The following is a 6,000-nucleotide window of genomic DNA, read 5'->3' on the forward strand; positions in this document are numbered from 1 at the left end:
CACAAAAAAAGTATATGATAAATAGAATAGCCGACGTGTCTCGTGAAATATCACGATGAGAGAAACATGAAATTTCACTCGACACATGAAATTTACTGTATGTGTTTCGATGAACATTAAAAATGTCTAGCAACTTCATTTTGCCCCATTCTTCTTTGCAGCATATACTCGCGGCACGTAAGCGCTATTTCCGGTTGCACAAACATGTTGTTTTATGAGTACCTGTATGAAAGTACCTGTATGAGTACCTGTATGAGAGTACCTGTATGAGTAACGGTATGAGTACCTGTATGAGAGTACCTGTATGAGAGTACCTGTATGATCACCTGTGTGAGAGTACCTGTATGAGTACCTGTATGATCACCTGTATGGGAGTACCTGTATGATCACCTGTATGAGTACCTATGAGAGTACCTATATGAGCACCTGTATAGGAGTACCTGTATGAGAGTACCTGTATGAGTACCTGTATGATCACCTGTATGATCACCTGTATGGGAGTACCTGTATGAGTACCTGTATGATCACCTGTATAGGAGTACCTGTATGAGTACCTGTATGATCACCTGTATGGAAGTACCTGTATGATCACCTGTATGAGTACCTATATGAGCACCTGTATAGGAGTACCTGTATGAGTACCTGTATGAGTACCTGTATGGGAGTACCTGTATGAGTACCTATATGATCACCTGTATGAGAGTACCTGTATGATCACCTGTATGGGAGTACCTGTATGATCACCTGTATGAGTACCTATATGAGCACCTGTATGGGAGTACCTGTATGAGTACCTGTATGATCACCTGTATGGGAGTACCTGTATGATCACCTGTATGAGAGTACCTGTATGATCACCTCTGAAAGTACCTGTATAAGTACCTGTATAGGAGTACCTGTATGAGTACCAGTATGAGAGTACCTGTATGAGTACCTGTATGAGAGTACCTGTATGAGTACCTGTATGAGAGTACCTGTATGAGTACCTGTATGAGAGTACCTGTATGAGTACCTGTATCAGAGTACCTGTATGAGTACCTGTATCAGAGTACCTGTATGAGTACCAGTATGAGAGTACCTGTATGAGTACCTGTATAGGAGTACCTGTATGAGTACCTGTATGAGCACCTGAAATAAGAGTACCTGTATGATCACCTGTATAGAGTACCTGTATGAGTACCTGTATGATCACCTGTATGGTTATCTTGTCACCTGTATGTTTATCTTGTCATCGTGTAGATGAATGTACTTGTGCATCGGTATGAAGGTGGCCGTTCATGTGGAAGTAAGGATGATTTATTTAAGTATTGTATTTCACATAGATGTTGTTGTTGTTGTTGTTTGTTGTTCAACACCACACTCAGCAGTATTCGCCTCTTACGACAAGCATATTCGCCTCTTAAAGCAAGCGTGGGTTGCTGAAGACCTATTTCAGCCCGGATCTTCAAGGGTCTCATATAGATGACATAAGGGGGCGGGGGTGTAGCTGAGTGGCTAAGGCGTTGGCTCATCGCGCCTAAGGCCCAGGTTCCATTCCAGGTATAAACGCTAATCTTACAGTCCATACTTGCTGTCCTCCACCGTCATATAGGTTCGTTGCGATTTTCGAGTAAAGACATTTAAAGGGCGACTATCCCCGGGTAAATTGGCAGTCTTAGTAACTTTGGCTCAAATCGTTCAAACACAACTTTCTTTGTCTGTTGACACCAATTCCATGATTTATTATCAATCTGAGAGTTCATGAGTACTCTGATTGACCTAAGTGTCCATTAGGCATTAATTACAACGTGTAGATCTGGACTGAAACTGGGCACCAGACACAGAAGCGCAGTCGCCCTTTAAGTGCTAGTTTGCTAAGAAACGTACGTAAAATACTCAGTGTTACCACACCGGCTTCCAAACTCTATAACAGCTATCCATGGGTATGGAGTTCGAACTTTCCATGGGAGATTCCTCTAATAAATTACGCTAGAAGACAGCAACACAACGGTTCAGGGCAAATGTCCCCTTAATATTGTCATAGTTGTAAAATTGGTCATTTTTTCCTCAATATCTATATAATAGTTAACTGTGCCAATAGTCTTTATTGTGTTATATTAAGTTAAATGTAAGGTGCTGTATTCAATCAGTCTCACGTGTGAAGGTCGCAGCTATCTAGAAAATTACATAACATCCTTGGAGCATGGTCAGTATTATCTATCTGTACGTGTCTCAGCCTCTATCGCAATGAGCGCTTGGCACACGTTTGCTGATACGTCCAACTCATATCAATATTTTCGGACTACTCCATCAATTATTATTCAACTTATGTGGACATCACTTGGTCAAACTTCTTAGGCAAGCCTTAATCCCTATTCTCGGCGCACCAACTCAAATTTTCTTATCAAGCTGATAATTGAACATGCAGTAAATTCATGACCATTCAAGGTGTCTAGAGTAAATATACTGGCTAGCCCCGGGGGTACCTCGCTGTCGAGAAATCCCCAATAAAGGAGCTGGCCATAGACACTTTGTTTGGTTTCTTTGAAGGTAAGTCATGTTCACTTTACTATTTCTCTAAAGTTATAAGTTAAATTGTTTTATAATTGGTATCGTATATGGAGCAAGCTGTAAAGGTATTTAATCTTATGTTATTGACCATGTATAAGTGTAAATATATTAAGTGGGCTGTATCTATTTAACGGACTTATCTGTCAAATGTATGTGCGTTAGGTTTAGACAAAACTATCGTTTAAGTATTAACTCCACAGTGTAGCATATATTGAATATCAAACATGTTCCGAGTCGGAAATGAGATGTTAACATTCGGGTGTCGTGGTAGCAAGCTGTGTATTTTATCTGCGTGTTGATATTTTAGTGTGATTCAGTTATTTTGTATTTGTAAAAATGTCGCGTAAATGCAGACGAACTATTCACACTTTGATCAGACCTTTTATATCACACGAGGTATGTATATTATCTTTTAATGTAAGGATTCTATGATGAACCATACATTGCATGTATTACTTGTTCATAAACAGAATCCAGACTGTTTTAAATAATTTTTATATGTGTTATTTGATGGATCTAGCCTGGCAGAAAACGTTAATTTCTGTAGCTAATATATGATGTATTCACATCACACATATTTATGCTAATAGCACAACTAAGCCAGAGCTAAAATCAGTAATAATATCCATGTAATCATTTAGTTAATCTGTTAGCGATGTACAAATAAGATAGGTAACTCTCTTGTACTTACATAGGTCTGAGCATAATGCATTTGTAACACAGCTTCAGCAAACATGTCTACATTACGAGCAATGCCTAAAAATATACATATATCCATATATTATACCATTCAGTAATGTGAATGGACATTTGTTAATGGGCCCTTTAACTCAGTGTATGTGGATGCTATCAGATATAGTTTGTTTGCTCCGGTAGTTTAGATGAATTATAGATATGACCTTCAAGTATAACATATACCAGCATAAAACAATGAATGATATATGCTCAGAAGTACAGCCAACGCATGTTGTTATTTATATTTAAATCTGCGTCCATTCGATACCGATATTGGGTTTAACTAGGTTTATACGTAAATAAGACATACCTTATGGTCCCATTTGGCAAGGCGTAATCATAATTGGGAGTGGCTGAAAATAAGTATCACATAAGATCATGTAAGCTTTGTTCACAGGTATCTTTGTAGACTGACTTTAACATTGTTATTTGTATTGGTTGTTTTATCACTTAGCCCATGATACATTTGTATATCATGACATTTACACTCTTATGTATAATCATTGTTTAATATCACGCACTATTGTGATAACTGCTTCTTTTATGGAAACTGTAAATGTTCTATATGACTTTGTACTTTATATGTAAAAATATTTCTTATTTTAAATGTAAAATGACTGTCGAGAAATCCCCAATAAAGGAGCTGGCCATAGACACTTTGTTTGGTTTCTTTGAAGGTGGTGCCCGATCCCCAGCTAATTCCCCAAGGCTAATTCTAGATATTGTGACGGTTTGAATACGAAAGTGTCAAACCATCATTAATGGTGGACCTGGATTCTAGATGACCGGATACACCCCTTCAAACTACCGAGAAAAGCTGCGCAGGCCTGAGCGCCAAGGGCCCTCCTGACCAGTTTGCTTCATCAAGCCCCTGTCTCACAGTCACCATCTACGCCGACCCTTGTGTCACCCGCTACAACCACATCAATCTCTTCAACAACAGCAGCCTCCTCATCTGCATCTCCATCTACATCAACATCTTCATCTATACCCTCCATCAGCCAGATGTCAACACCCATGCCGCACATCAAACTGCCACAGTTCTCAGGAACTGAGAATGCCCAAACGTGGTGGGATGACTTTCTTAATTTTTCAAATTTCTTCTCTTATAATGATGTGAAGAAATGTCAACTCATACCATTTTATCTAGAGGGTGCAGCCAAGCTGTGGTATCAAAATCTCCCTGAGGGTGACAGACTAGATATAACTAAGGTGAAAGAAGCCTTCACCAAAAGATTTATGAAATCATCAGCCTTTGATGTCAGTCTATTACAGTTGGCCCAGGAACAGGAGTAATCCATCAACACCTTCATCACCCGGGTCGAGACAGCAAACATCCACCTGAAGCTGCCGGCATCTGTCATTGTGGCCGTAGCTGTAAATGGCCTTCGATCCAACATTCGTCAGTGGGTATACAACAAAGAGCCCACCAATCTACAGGAGGTCCGTCACCAGGCAGAGCTGGCCCAGAAATCACTGGTAGGCGTGCAGTCATCAGAGTTCAACATGATGGCAAAAGTTGACCACCTCTCCAGTCTGGTTGCCACCCTTATCTCGAAGACTGAGGCCCCAGCAGTCCAGGCTGCCTCTCCAGCTCCCGAGGCCTCATATCAACAGCAACAACCGAGATATCAGCCACATGAGTTCTGTCAACGGCAACGACCACGGCTGTCTAATCAACTACCACCTCCATTCCACCAGGCCCAACAACAGTGCCGCTACAGCCAGTATGAACAGCATCAACTACGACCCCGCTTCACACCCCCTCCATTCCTCTAGCAGAGATGTCTGGGTTGTGGTATGTATTGCTCAAATCGTTCTGCATGCCCACACTTTCAAACAATTTGCTCATACTGTAACAGGGTAGGACATCATTCCAATGTTTGCATGAGAGCTCATAATTCACAGAATAGAGCTCCTAGGCAATAGGGACTCGCGCCTGATTCTCAGTTCATTGAGGTCAGGCACAATAAACCGTTGGTCTCACTTGCGGCTCCCTTACTCAAGAACACAGTCCTTGTAAAGGTGCAGCAAGTGAAGACAACAGCACTTGTTGACACGGGGGCTTCTATCAGCTGTGTGAGCATGCGCTTCCTTCATAAAGTAGGCTACAATGAAAAACATTTGTCAGACTCCCATTTAACAGAAATTGTAGGCGTAGGGGGCGAAATTCACAAAGTGCTAGGTAGCATATCATTAGATGTCAATATTGGCCATATCTGTCTGTCTCAAACCTTCCATGTCTTCTCTTCCCTCCATCACTCCCTTGTCTTAGGCGTGGACTTTCTGGACTCGAACAAAGCAACAGTTTGTCTTGCCCGCAAATGTCTGTATATCCATGAAGGTCTTATTTCAGTAGTTCTAGTGGAAACCAGTGCAGGATATGCTAGGTGCAGGAAGTCTGTTACAATCCCCTCGCGTTGTCAAGTAGATATCCCGGTCCATATTTCACGTTGTAGACCAGGCTCCATTCTCCTACTTGAGCCAGTAGCAGAACTGTCCAAAACCAAACTTCAAGGTGGTAGATGCCTTGTAACCAATTCCAAGAAAGTGGTATACATGAGATTTTTAAATCCCAGTGATTCACCAGTACATCTAAATACCAAAAGAGTACTTGCCACTGCCTCAGAAGTAGACCCATCCAGTGTATCAGTTCTCTCCGATACTCCTGACCCTGACCTTAGCTCATATCAGGTCAATCCAGCTCCATCCCCT

At 41.2% G+C, this 6,000-nt stretch overlaps 1 pseudogene; it reads left to right on the forward strand.

Moving 5' to 3' along the window:
• The first annotated feature begins 4,066 nt into the window (after positions 1-4,066).
• LOC139445515 (uncharacterized) lies at positions 4,067-5,776 on the forward strand (annotated as a pseudogene).
• The last annotated feature ends 224 nt before the right edge of the window (positions 5,777-6,000 follow it).

This window comes from Haliotis cracherodii, unplaced genomic scaffold, assembly GCF_022045235.1.
Source record: "Haliotis cracherodii isolate W230 unplaced genomic scaffold, xgHalCrac1.p SCAF_6, whole genome shotgun sequence".
Taxonomy (NCBI): Eukaryota; Metazoa; Mollusca; class Gastropoda; order Lepetellida; family Haliotidae; genus Haliotis; species Haliotis cracherodii.